This window comes from Callithrix jacchus, chromosome 13 (genome assembly GCF_049354715.1).
Source record: "Callithrix jacchus isolate 240 chromosome 13, calJac240_pri, whole genome shotgun sequence".
NCBI classification, from domain to species: domain Eukaryota; kingdom Metazoa; phylum Chordata; class Mammalia; order Primates; family Cebidae; genus Callithrix; species Callithrix jacchus.
The window spans coordinates 74,858,202-74,871,904 of NC_133514.1; the positions used below are offsets into that span (position 1 = coordinate 74,858,202).

Here is a 13,703-nt window from a genome sequence, read left to right on the forward strand (position 1 = left end):
CTCAAACTCAGATCCAGAACAAGTAAACTTAATAAATATTTATAGAGCTCTCCACTTCAAATACACAAAATATACATTCTTGTCAATACCACATCACACCTACTCATAGGTTTAAATGAAACATTGATTGGCCATTATTAATACCCATTTTTTTTTCAGAATAAAGCAATATTTCCGTTCACCCTCCCTGTTTCTCTTCCTCTTTCTCCCTCTCCTTTACTCAAAAAAAAAAAAAGAAAAGAAAGTTCTATCAGACAGCACTGAACTGGAGCAACAAGAAAATCAGAGCTGTTTTTTTGTCCTCCATCATGATCACCAGCTTGTACTAGAATGCTAAAGTCACTGCTCGCCCAGGACCACTCCAGACACTTCTCTTTCATCTGAACAGACAGAGGTTGCACAGACAGCCCCACCTGTTTCTCAGGCTTGCCCTGGGTCTGACATGAAGCCAGGTGGGGTTGCACAGACAGAAAAGCCTGGGAAGAAGGCAAAGCGTGTTTTTAGCATTTCCCAGTCTCTGCTTTGAGACGCTGGGACTTACCAGTCAGGCCACCATCCTCCCCTCTCTACAGAAACCAGGGCCTAAGAATCTCTGCCCACTCTGGAAAACTTATTTCCAAGTCATTAAACTACAGTAAAGCGTAAATAATGGATATGTACCTGAAGTTTCTACCTCTGCCTTGGAAGTTGGTATTTACAATGTTTAAAATTCTAAGAGTTGGCCAGGCCCAGTGGCTCAGGCCTGTAATCCTAGTACTTTGGGAGACTGAGGTGGGTGATCACCTGAGGTCTGGGGTTCTAGACCAGCCTGGCCAACATGGTGAAACCCCATCTCTATTAATAATATAAAAAAAAAAATTAGCCAGGTGTGGTGGCGGGCCCATGTAGTCCAAGCTACTTGGGAGGCTGAGGCAGGGGGATCGCTTGAACCCAGGAGGCGGAGGTTGCAGTGAGTCAAGATCAAGCCATTGTACTCTAGCCTGGGCAACAAGAGTAAAACTGTCTCAAAAAAAAAAAAATTCTAAGAGTAAGATGTCAAGTCCTAGGGGTGATGGCCAAGCAGGATTTTATATTCTCATAGCAAAAAACCACTATCATCTCCCTGAAGCATCTGAAATCTTACCATGTGGGCTGTCAGCTCATTTCCCTGGCTTTACGGCAGGCCCTACTCAGGATCTGGGTCAGCGGTCTCAAAAGCAGATTGCTCATGAGGATCACCTCTGTAGGCTTGCCAGCTGTAACAAGTGGAAATACAAGATTCCCAGTCAAATTTGAGTTTCAGATAAACAGTGAAGGATTTTTTAGTATAAGTATGTCCTGTGTTTATGCAATGTGTATTTTATCTGGAAATTTTATATGACCCTTTTTATAAAAATATTTTCTTACTGGAACCAAAAATTCTCAAGCTTGCTCAGGTTTGGTAATCCTGGTCATATTCAACTCACCTGCCTCTGGGAAGTGTTTCACTTCTTAGTCAATTTCTGTCTCCTTACAACTGCCTTTTTATTTTATTATTATTCATTTATTTATTTTTAGAGACAGGATCTCCCTCTGTCACCCAGGCTGGAGTGCTATGACATGACCACAGCTCACTGGAGCCTCGAACTCCTGGGCTCAAACGATCCTCTTGCCTCAGCTTCCCAAGTAGCTGGTACAACAGGCATGTACCAGCATACGTGGCTAATGTTTTTTTATAGAGATGGGGTTTCACTATATTGCCCAATCTGGCCTTGATCACCTGGCTTCAAGCAATTCTCCAGAGTGCTGGGATTACAGGCTTGAGCCATAGCACCTGGTATGGAACTGCCTTTTTAAATGGAATCACAGTTTCCTCTAGTGAAACATCAAGCTACACATGACTATTACCTTTATTGTGTTATCTGATCATCACAACAACCTGATAGAGTAAGAAAGGCAAAAAGTCTCCTTACCTTGTCAATGAGAAAACTGAGGCTCAGAGACTTAAATTTTTCCGGTAAAGCTACTCATAAATGGCATACCTCGGCCCCAAACTCAGTTTTTATGGGTTCCCATTTCAATATTTATTGAACTATTCAGTGCTGTGAGTGAAAGGAGATGGCAATAATGAGGGAGAGAAAGAAAAGAGAATTTTTCATAGAAAGTATGGCTACCTCACCAATTACCACCCTTTTGATTCACACCTTTCCAGCCCACCAATCAATTCTGAAGCAGAAGACCAGGGACCCAGAATTCAAAAAGTCCCACATCTCCAGGAATCAAGGAGTCTGAGAGAGAAAAAGTTCAAACTGGGTAATGCAATCAAAACAATCTAGAAATTGGCTTTTGGACTGGTTATGGCAGTGACAACAGAGAATGTTTGAAAGAACTGTTGTTAAACTATGTAATGAGATACCATACCTGTAATTTACCTCCACCACCTAGTTCATACCCTGATATTTTCTTGGAGGAACGTAATGAGTAGCTCTATGCCTCATCTGACTCCACGTACTACACTGCAGTGAACAGGGTCAGAGAAAGGTAACCACTATAAAAGGAGTAGAAGTAGAGAGAAACCATAAATCCAGGCTCTAAGCTCCAGAGGGCAGATAACTAACTACCCTGCCCCAGTGGAATGCCTGGGGGTAGTGGCTGAAGCTGACCTGTCCTGGAACTCATCTCAATAAGCTTCTTGCTGTTGAGAACAATTTCTTGGAGGTACCCCAAGTCATCCACAATTACATGGGGTATTACTGTGCTACCAGAAAAGGTTCATTCAACTCTAAAAAATAAAATTAGTAAACCAGGCACCAGTCACACCTGTAATCCCAGCACTTTGAGAGACTGAGGTGGGTGGATCACCTGAGGTCAGGAGTTCAAGACTAGCCAGGCCAACATGGTAAAACCCCGCCTCCACTAAAAACACAAAAATTAGCTGGGCATGGCGGTACGCACCTGTAATCCCAGCTACTTAGGAGGTTGAGGCAAGAGAATTGCTTGAACCTGGGGGTTGGGGGTGGGGGCAGAGGTTGCAGTGAGCAGAGATTGTGCCACTGCTCTCCAGCCTGGGGTGACAGAAAAAAAAAGAAGAAGAAGAAGAAGAAGAGAAAGGTTTATAGCAGTTTTATTCAAAATAAGCAAAAAAATGAAAATCCAAATGTTCAACATAGGAGAATAGATAAATTATGACATTCATATACAAAAGAATACTATTTAATCAAGTACACCTTAATAAAGATATTAAAAACAAAAAATAAACAAAATAATACTGTTTAGCAATAAAATCAAAAAATTAAAATAGTAGTTATCTTTTTGAATGAAAAGTACCGTGTGGAATTAACTGGAAAGAGAAACAAGGGAAGCTTCTGGGTGCTGCAAATTTCTACATTTTGATTTGGGTGATGGTAACTTGAGTGCATATACTTGTAAAAACTTATCAAATTGCGTTTTCTGCATGTAAAACACATACCTCAATAAAGAAAATAAATGGCTAGTTTAAAAAATAAAATTACAACATATTCATAGAATGAAATAGCATGCATTTAAAATTATGATGTAGATATATATTTATCGACATAGAAAGATGCCTACAATATATTGTTCAATATAAAAGCAGAATCCAAAACAGAATAGAGAATACCATTTTTGTAAAAAAATATGATATTAAGTATCAATATGGGTATGCACAAATGAAACTGCCAAGATATTAAAACTGGTTACTAGCGTTTTATGATGAGTTTCACTACTTCAAACAGAAATCATTACGATAGCTCCACATTTCTTAAAAGCACAAAATTGCATTGCAACATCAAAATAAGGCCAAGGTCTAAATTAGTGTATCTCAACAGGGGTGATTTGTCCTCCAGAGGATATTTGGCAATGTCTAGAGGTATTTTTGGTTGTCTCAACGAGGAGGGAGTGATAGCAACATTCCGGGTAGAGGCCAGAGATGCTGCTGGACATCTTACAATGCACAGGACAGCTCCAATAACAGCCATCTGTATTAAAATGTTTACAGTGTCAAGGTTAAGAAACCCAGGTCTATGTAAATGGACATAAGATAGGGCCTGTTTATAAGACAGAAGTAGGATAGTGTTGACTTGTTTCTTTTATTTCAAACAGTTCAGAAGTTGCCTCTCATTCAAAATCTCCATAAATCCCAGTGGCAACCAGCCTTCTTTTGCACCTCACATAACACTCTCCACATATTGGGAGGGATGATGCTTGGAGAATCAGTTGTACAAAGTTGCTAAGAGTCAGCCCCTACTTCTATATCAGAAAAGAATACTTCTGGAGACAGAAACCTCTGAAGTGTCCATGAATAGCCAAAAGAGAGGGTGTGATATTCCACCCCCTGCCTCCTCTTCCCTCCTGAGTAAAGAAGCCGCTAGCAGGAAGGGCACTCCTTCCTGGAAGGACCAAGTCCATTGCATTAACCTCTTTATGGGCCCTCATAACTAACTGCTTCCCAGAAGAGAGACTGAGATGTTGGGTTTTTGATAACATAAGTAGTGTTTTTTGAATCTCTAGCAAGATATTACCAAGATAGATAAGAGTTTTGGGGGGAATGTGAGGGTGATATGGTTGCGACATCTGTCACCCCATTAATCCCCAGAGTTGATTTGGCTGACCTGGCTGGCTAGGCAGGTGTCCCCTTCCTCCCTCACCACTCCACGTGCATCCCTCCCGAGGCTGCACACTTGGTTGAAAAGGATGACCATCCCTGATAAAAGAGAACCCGTCTTTGTGTATATGACTAGATCACCCCCCCAGAACCTCCAAACAGCTCTCAATGTAAGTGTTTTTTGGGGAGATAAATAGTTTTCTATATTCTTTAAATTCCAATCACTATATCAAGATTTAGACCCTACTGACTTCATCATTAAGCCAAGAATAAGGAGAACTCAGGCTATGCTGTAAGGGAGACCTCTGTCATGTGGGAAGGGTAGAGCTGACATACTTTATTCATTCTCAGAGCAGGGGGCAAAAAGAAAAGAGATGGGGGAGCAAAAAGAGCCAACTCATCCAGCAACCTGCTCCAGGGCAAATTTCCAGAGGGGAAAAATCAATGGACACATCTAGACAAATATGAGGAAAGCTTGGGGCTAGTTGTTTTCTTCACCATGTATAACCTAAGGGAGCTGAGAGCCTCCAGGAAAAGATCATGTCCTGTCTGATGGTGTAACTGCCCAATCAGTTCACCTTGCCCACTGCCTAGACACAGCCAATTTACCAAGACGGGGGAATTGCAATAGAGAAAGAGTAATTCATGCAAAGCTAGCCATGCAGAAGACCAGAGTTTTATTATTCCTGAAATTAGTCTCCTCGAGCGTTCAGAAATTCGAGTTTTAAAGATAATTTGGAGAGTAGAGACAGGGGAAGTGGGGGGTGCTGATTGATCAGGTTGGAGATGGAATTATAGGGAGTCAAAGTGAGTTTTCTTGCTGTCCTCTGCTCCTGGGTGGGTTGGTAGAACTGGTTGAGCCATATTATCAGTCTGGGTGGTGTCAGCTGATCCATCAAGTGCAGGGTCTACAAAATATCTCAAGCACTGATCTTTGGTTTTACAATAGTGATGTTATCCCCAGAAGCAATTTGGGGAGGTTCAGAATCTTGGATCTAGAGGCTTCATGACCCCCAAAATGTTATTTCTAATCTTGTAGCTAATTTGTTAGTCCTGCAAAGGCAGACTGATCCCCAGGCAAGAAGAGGGTCTTTTCAGAAAAGGGCTGTTACCAATTTTGTTTTAAAGTCAAACCATGAACTGAATTTCTTCCCAAAGTTAGTTTGGCCTATGACCAGGAATGAATTAGGACAGCTTAATCATTAGAAGCAAGATGGAGTTGGTTAGGTCTAATTTCTTTCACTGTCATAATTTCCTCAGTTATAATTTTGCAAAGATGGTTTCAATACAAAGAAAGCCAGGTGGATGAACCTGAAATACTGCCCCTAGTCCCTCACTTCTGAGCAGAGTGTGCTCTGGATCCAGACACTGGTGTGTTTCCGGGGAAGGGGCAAAGAGATGCTGAGATAACCAGTGGGCTCCCTGAGGCCTGGGCTGGAGAGATGTCAGGAACTACAAAACTGTGGGCAAATGGCAGGACTTCAGCCACGGGTACCATTGTGACACCAAACACCACCAGGTACAACTAGTCAGTGCACTTCAAAGGACACCAGACCTGGAGCAGGAACCAGGGAGGCCCCAGAAGGACTGCCCCCCAACTCATGTGGATTAGAGATCTCTCAATTCCTTGTCTCTATGAGGCCCCTTGAATATTTCCTTAACTCTGAATGTATCCACATGCCATTTTAGAGACAAGAAAGGGGAGTGGGGGGGGCAGTGGGGGAGAAATCTGAAAATGGAACATTGACCTGAAAGAGACTGTGGATTGAAAGGGATTGAAATAATGTGAATTGGCATGTGTGTGCCCTGCTCACCTTTGCTATCCATGCCATATGGTCCTCATGACCAGGGTTAGGCCTGTCAGCGTAAATAACAAACAGAAAGAAACTCTCCAAAGATTTGCAAATCTGAGATATGCAGGCTTTGGGAACTACAGGCACATCCAAAGAAGCTGAGGCAGGGGGAAGTGTTGAAAGGCAAAAGGGACTGGTACACATCATTTGTGTTGGTACACATCATTTTCCAAGTTTAGACATGTGTGAACAGTACATGGATGAACCTGGAGACCATCAATCTCAGCAAACTGACACAAGAACAGAAAATGAAATACCGCATGTTCTCACTCATAGGTGGGTGTTGAACAATGAGAACACATGGACACAGGGAGGGGAGCACTACACACAGGGGTCAGTTGGGGGGAATAGGGGAGGGACAGCGGGGTATGGGGAGGTGGGGAGAGAGACCATGGGGAGAAATGCCAGATATAGGTGAAGGGGAGGAAGGCAACAAATCACACTGCCACGTGTGTACCTATGCAACTATCTTGCATGTTCTTCACATGTACCCCAAAACCTAAAATGCAATAAAAAAAATTGGAACGACCTCGAATAAAATGTTTTTTTGGTAAATTAAAAAAAAAGAGAGAGAGAGAGAATGTTGGTTACAGGGGCTCGTCACAGGAGTTGACACCGGTTCATTCATGAAGACAGTGTGTCAGGCAAGTGCTCTTGTGCTTCCTGCTAGCTGTCCTTGTGACTCATGCAGCAAGCTGCAGTTTAGGAAGTTCTTGGCAGAAGTTCTTGTTACAGGCATATGTGCATGAGAGTCCTTCAGAAAGTCTTTGTAATAGTGTGTGTCAACTTGGCTAGGCAAGGGTATGCAGTTGTCTGGTTAAACACTAGTCTAGGCATTGCCATGAAGATATTTTGTAGATGTGGTTAACATCTGTAAGCAGTTGACTCTAAGGAAAGCAGGCTACCCTTGATAATGTGGATGGGTCTTAGCCAATCAATTGAAGGTCTTAAGAACAAAGACAGGGTTCCCAGAGTAGGAGGAATTTACCTCCAGGCTGAAATAGAAGGAATTTACCTTCAGCCTTTCCTGGGTTCCAGCCTGATGGCCTGCCCTACAAATGTCAGACTTGAGAATACAACATTAACTCTTGCCTGAGTTTCTAACGTGGCAGCCCGCCTTACAGTTTTCAGATTTATCAGCCCTCACAATTGTGTCAGCCAATTCTCTCTCTCTCTCTCTCTCTCTCTCTCTCTCTCTCTCTCTCTCTCTCTCTCTCTGTGTGTGTGTGTGTGTGTGTCCTATTGGTTCTGTTTCTCTGGAGGGCCCTGATTGATACACTTGGCAGTATCTATCAAGTTGAAAAGGCACATGCCCTTTGAACCAGCAATTCTACACCAGGATTTTCACCCTCAGTTGTACTCATGCATAAGTGAATTATGCATGAGCAAGATTCTGTGGTACTGCAGAGATAATTAAATGCCCTTTACTAAAGTATTTTAAAATTATGGTACACACATAGCTAGAATAATTTGTAACCATAAACAAAAAAACTTCCTGTTTTCTCTTGTTGAATTTCATCCAAGATAATATTAAGTGAAACCATGATACAGAATTGAGTATATGGATACTACCACTCATAAAAAGTGAGGAAGGAGCAAGGGTGTTATATACGCACCACACACACACACACACACGTATTCTTTGGAAGAAAATATAAGGAATTGGTAATATTGGGTAATATTGATTGTGGAGAAAAAGAACCTCTTTTTGTAACTTTAGAGCTTGGTACCACATATCATGAAAACAAAGCAATTGTGAGTGGAATTAAAAGGCACATCACATAACATTTATAAAGAAAGGATGCAGAATCCCGGGTGATTGCTCATATTACAACGAGACCCTCAGTAGCGCTCTCGGGTTTGTGATTGCTCTGCCCTCTAGAGGCAGCTTTCAGAAGTGCTTGAGATGAACGTCCCCTTGACCCCCTCATCAGCAGGCTCCACTGAGTCTAGGAGCACAGGCCTGTAGTGGGTGCTCACAGGATGGTTTTCCACTGGCTACCTGCCTTCATTTCAGCTGGCAACAGTGGTTTCAGTAATGTTGGTAGTCAGTAGTTATTACAGTGGGAAGAATCAGAGCTTGAATAAACCACAGCGCTACTAAGATCCCGTTCTTAGAGGCAGAACAACATAATAAAAGAGAATTTGAGGTCTTCAGTCACTAATGAGATACCAAGACCTCTTTATTACTCAATTTGGGTCAAAAATATTAACTCGAAAAAAAATTGGGGGACGATTATTCACGTATATTTATGAGTGTAGCCTCTGACATGTAAATGAATTATATCTTAACCATGAGGTTGGATTTTAAATCCTGACATACTCAGAATGCACAGAAAGGACTTCCTAACCACGTTTCCACTGCAGGCTGCAGCTGAATAATGAAATACGGAAAATACATTTTTTAACTAATTTTTTGAAATTTAAACATATAATTTAGCAATATAACATACGTATTTGACTATCACAGAATGTTAATATTTTTCTTTTTGGCTCTAATTTCTTTTTTAATTATGATTTTATAATACATACCTTTTATTCAAAGCTCACTGTTTGCAAAGCAGTCTACATTCATTATCCCATTAAATCCTCAAACAATTCTAAAAGGTAGGTATCAGTACCACCGAACTTTGTGATTGTGTCAGACAATGAGTAATAAAATGGGTAAAAATGGCTGTGGGGGAAGTCAGCTGGGTTCTACTTACAGTCGCATTTCGGAAAATTATTTAACATGCTGACTTTAAGCGTCTTCTCCATATGTGCACACAGGGGAGACCTCTCAAGAGTGGCGCTGTAACTTCTAGGGTAATGGCTGTGTTACAGGATCACGCCTGTAATCCCAGCACTTTGGGAGGCCGAGGAGGGGAGATCACCCGAGATGGGGAGTTCCAGACCAGTCTGACCAACATGGAGAAACCGTCTCTATTAAAAATACAAAAAATTAGCTAGGCGTGGTGGCGCGTGCGTGTAGTCCCAGCTACTTGGGAGGCTGAGGCAGAAGAATCGCTTGAACCCAGGAGGCGGAGGTTGCAGTGAGCCGAGATCGTGCCATTGCACTCCAGCCTGGGAAACAAGAGTGAAACTCCGTATTAAAAAAAAAAAAAAAAAAAAAAAGAGTGGCGCTGTGACTTCTTAATGGCTGTGTTGTCAAGGCGGGATGACAGTTCAGACTCCTCCCAGGCTAGTGCAAAGGGCTATTCACTGGGATTAAAGCCCTCTCTCCCAGACAGAATTACCCACCTCCCAAAATCCCTCCCATAGAAAATTAGAGTCCTCGCTTATTCCCTGGCAGCCCCTACGTAATAGGGTGGTGAATTAATGATCAAACATACAACAAAGGATATGGAAAGTTTAGCGAAAATTGCAACATTTTGGAATAAATGACTGTACTGTGTGCTCTGCCTGCCACCCTAACCAGCGCACATTTTGCAAGTCAGTTGCTTTCCCTGGAAAGAGGAGGAAGATAGATACTCCTTCCTATGGCCAAGAGGAGGAAGAATATCTCTCGGATTTCAGCTTGGAGGAGGAAGAGTTCAGGCTGCCAGAACTGAGCTGGCCCTTCCGAAATCCCGAAGCGAGGTCCCGTAACTTCCTTGGGAAGCTGTGCCGCGCCCCACCCCACCCCACCCCACCCCACCAGGCTGCTGGAGTCCCGGGACCACGGGGTCTGCGGCCCAAATCTTTCCTCCCTAAGGGGAGGGGAGGGATGTTCCGGCGGGGCGGGACGGGAAGGGAGGCTTGGGCGGGATTGTGGAATAAGATCCACCTGGTGACGCGGAGCGGCTCTGGACCCGAGCCTCATAAAGGCTGCGTAAATAAAGGTGACGTTAATAAAGGACCCGCCGGCGCGCAGTTCCCAGGGACTAGAGCGTCTCGGGGCTGCAGTAATGACTCCTGCTCAGGGCGCGGCGCCAGCGCGCGTCCGTGCCGGCTGCGTCTCTGGGCCACACGGCCCGTCCCCACGTGGCAACTATTGTGGCTATTAGTCCAGGCGGCCCAGTCTCTGCAGTAGCTCCAGGACCCGCTCCAGCTGACCTCTGAACCCCCTGGGGCCAACTGAGTCCTGGTCTTCCCTTTCCTCCGATCTCCCACCTGAATCGCCCCCATGGACTACCCCCCACTTCCGGGCAGACCGGGGACTTTGACTGTCTGGGGTCCTCTGCTTCCTCCCAGATGTCAGCCCCGCCTCAGGAATTGACTGAGTCTTTGGCCCAGGCTTTGGTTCCGTTCCAGGACGGGGATTCAGCTGGAGCGCTGCCCCAGGGCCAGAGCAGTTGGCCGCTGCACACCGGGATCTGAATGACAAGCTGACTCGGCAAGGAAGGCTCCCAGAGGTGGCTGCCATGCTAGACTGGGGTCAGAACCGGGCCCTAGCTCGGCCTCTTCGCCTCAAAAGTAAGTTTCAAACTGTAGATATAGATCAGGCTGCAGATCATCAGGCATATGAAATACGTGTTCCACCTCTAGATAGAATTCAAAACGAACGATCTTTAACTGTTTCGCCCAAGAACCGGAAGAAAGATCTAGCACAGCGTCACGGGCTTGCCAAGGTGGTTGTTAGAACTCCACACCGATTTGTATCAAAACCTCAGTGTCAGAAACAAACTCTGCAGGACGAGTATTTAGATTCAAGTATGGATATGCTGTATCTGGTCAGCCTGCCTCCAGGACTCCTGGTGAACTCAGATGAGCCTCCAGGGCCCCCTGAGCAAGTTGGACTTTCTCAATTCTATCTAGAGCCTGAAACTCAACATCCAAAGACCCTTGAAGAGATCCAGTCCTCTACATCAGCAAGAAGCCCCAGCGCAGCTTCCACAGCTCCCTGGGGAGGTAGAACCTTCTTCAACCCAGCAGAACGCCCCAGCTCTGCCTTCAGAGTCCCTTGAGGAGGTCTACACTTTAACAGAGCACGAGGCCCCAGCATAGCAGCTCCCTGCCTCTGAGAGATTGTAGCTCAGCCATTACTACATCATCAGGTAAATATTCCATTAAAAAGTTGGAGTGAAGCTCAGCACTCACACTTGCCCAATGTCAGTCAAGCCTGTGGGTGTGGAGCTTACAGTAACTCCAGAGCCAGGCAAAGAACTTACGTCAAGCCAGGAACAGGCCCAGCTCAGCCTCCAGAGCACCCTGAGGAGGTGGACTCTTCCTCAACCCAATTAGAGGCCCCAGCTGAGCCTCCAGGTCCTCCTGTGGAGTCTGAACTTTCCCCTAGAGAAAGAAGAAGCCTTCTGAGTTTCCCAGGGAGGTCCCAGCCCAGCCTCCAGAGTCCTCTATGGAGAGAGCAGCTCAAATTCGACAGTTCAACCTCCAGATGAGGATCAAGCTCCTTATAACTTGTCCAATGCTACAGTTAGACCTGCAGATGTGGAGGTTACCATACCTTCAGAGCCTATCAAGGAGACTGAACCTTCTCCAGCCCAGCAGGAGGCCCCAACCCAGCATCCAGAGGAGGCAAAAACTTCTGCAACCTAAGGGGAGGCCCCAACTGAGGCTCCAGGTCCTCCTGTGGAGCCTAACTTTCCTCCAGTGAGTAGGAGCAGCCAGCTCTGCCTTCTGAGTTTCTCAGGGAGGTTTAACCTTCTGAGAGCCAGCAGGAGGCCCCAGCCCAACCTCCAGAACATCATGAAGTAACAGTTTCACCTCCAGGTCACCATCAAGTTCATTCGGATTTGCTCAATGTCACTGTTAAGACTCCAGATAGCCACAGAGCCTACTGCAGAGGTAGGAACTTCTCCAATGCACCAGGAGGCTACAGCTCAGTTCTCAGGGCCAGTTAATGATGTAGAATGTTCCGTCACCCAGCACAGGGCCCACCTCTATCTCCATAGTCATCGGAAGAGGCTGAACCTTTACCAGTTTAGCAGGAGACTTCAGTTCAATCTCCAGAACCTGCTAAGGATGAGAACCCCTCTCCAACACAGCAGGAGGCTGCAGCTGAGCATCCACAGACCTCTGAGGAGGTTGAATCCTCTCTATCCTCGAAAGAGACCCCAGCTCAGCCTTCAGAGCTCCCTAATGAAAGTGTGGTTCAACCTCCACAGCATCATGAGGTAACGGTTCCTCCTCTAACATTACACAATGTCACTGTTAAACCTGTGGATCACATGGTTACCATGACTCCAGATCTCACTAATCAGGTTGAAATTTTAACCCAACAGGAAGCCCCAGCTGAGTCCTTAATGTCCCCGGAGCAGTTTCAACATTTGAAAGACCAGCAAGAGATTATAATTCAGCAGCTAAATACCCCCGAAAATGATGGACTTCCTCCAGGCCATCAAGAGCCCACAACTCAGCCTCCAACTCAGCTCTCCTTAGAATGTGTAAGTTCACTGAAAGATGAGATGGTATTTTCACCTCTAGATCTGACTTCAATATTCAGAAGTAATTCAACTTTGCCTAATACCGCAGTTAAAAATGTGGATCTGGAGCTTACATACCTACAGCAGTCACTGTGGAGGCTGAACCTTCTCCAGTCCAGCAGGACAACCCTCCTCTTCCCACTGAGCAGGCCGACTTTTCTCTAGCTCAGCCTGATCCCCCTTCCTCACCTCTGGATTCTTCAGAAAGGTCTGAATCTGTAGCCCAGCAAGAGGCCCAAGGTCAGACTCCAGACCCCCCCAGAAGGAGGTACAACCTTCTCCAGTCCAACAGAGTTGCTTGACTGAGAAGCTCCTTTTAATTCCAACACTATTTAGTGAATAAATTTGCCCTCCAGCTCTGCCAGTCTTGGCATCTTCTATGAAGAAAACTTCCTATCTTTGCCCAAACCATGTATCCAGCCCTTGTGCTTCTTAGGTGAGAGAAATTCACAGGAGACCTCAGTATTACCCCCACTTGCCTCCTACCACCCAGCAATGTACTAAACGTCTATCCATTGTCAGTTGGCTGCTAGAGTCTTTCATTTTTGTTCAAATTGTGTTTTACTCCTGTGGTATATTGTCTGCTCTTCAGCACATTGTTACCTTCATCCCAGGTATCATTTTCTCCTTTGTTATTGCTTCTTCGGGGAATTTTCAGTAGCTATAGGGAAAATATTTATTTGATCATCTGTTAACACTAGCATCTTTCTCCAGACAGCAGTTTTTAGAAGATAAATCTCCTGACAGAATCATTTCATTATTGTTTGTTTATTCTCATCTCAAAGAACTAGTTACTGACCAGAGATACGCAGCCTCTGTGGCAGTACATCTTGGAAGTCTCTGGAAGGAGTTGTGGCTGCCTGGAAGGCACAGGAGGCCGCAGGTCAGAAGGCACGCTGCAGAACA

The 13,703-nt window shown here is 44.8% G+C and overlaps 1 long non-coding RNA gene and 1 pseudogene across 5 annotated transcripts in view; one reads left to right on the forward strand and one right to left on the reverse strand.

Moving 5' to 3' along the window:
• The window catches only part of LOC108588085 (uncharacterized), a 40,412-nt gene that overhangs the window by 13,727 nt on the left and 12,982 nt on the right, over window positions 1–13,703 (reverse strand). Inside the window, exons 1-2 of one of the 3 annotated variants that reach the window (XR_008476039.2) lie at window positions 9,141–9,515; window positions 1,124–1,235 (exon numbers count right to left, since the gene is read on the reverse strand). The exons of 1 other annotated variant lie outside the window; for it this stretch is intronic. This is a non-coding gene — a long non-coding RNA (uncharacterized LOC108588085). Of the gene's footprint in view, window positions 1–1,123; window positions 1,306–9,140; window positions 9,516–13,703 lie in introns of those variants that run through there. One more of the 3 variants, XR_013525829.1, reaches the window with a different exon arrangement.
• On the forward strand, window positions 10,294–13,557 carry LOC144579038 (leucine-rich repeat-containing protein 37B pseudogene; annotated as a pseudogene). Of its 2 annotated transcripts, none has more exons than XR_013525828.1 (2): window positions 10,294–11,411; window positions 12,597–13,557. The product of XR_013525828.1 is annotated as a leucine-rich repeat-containing protein 37B pseudogene, transcript variant X2 (transcript). The 2 variants fall into 2 exon arrangements; XR_013525827.1 differs by having other exon boundaries at window positions 10,294–12,488; window positions 12,597–13,552.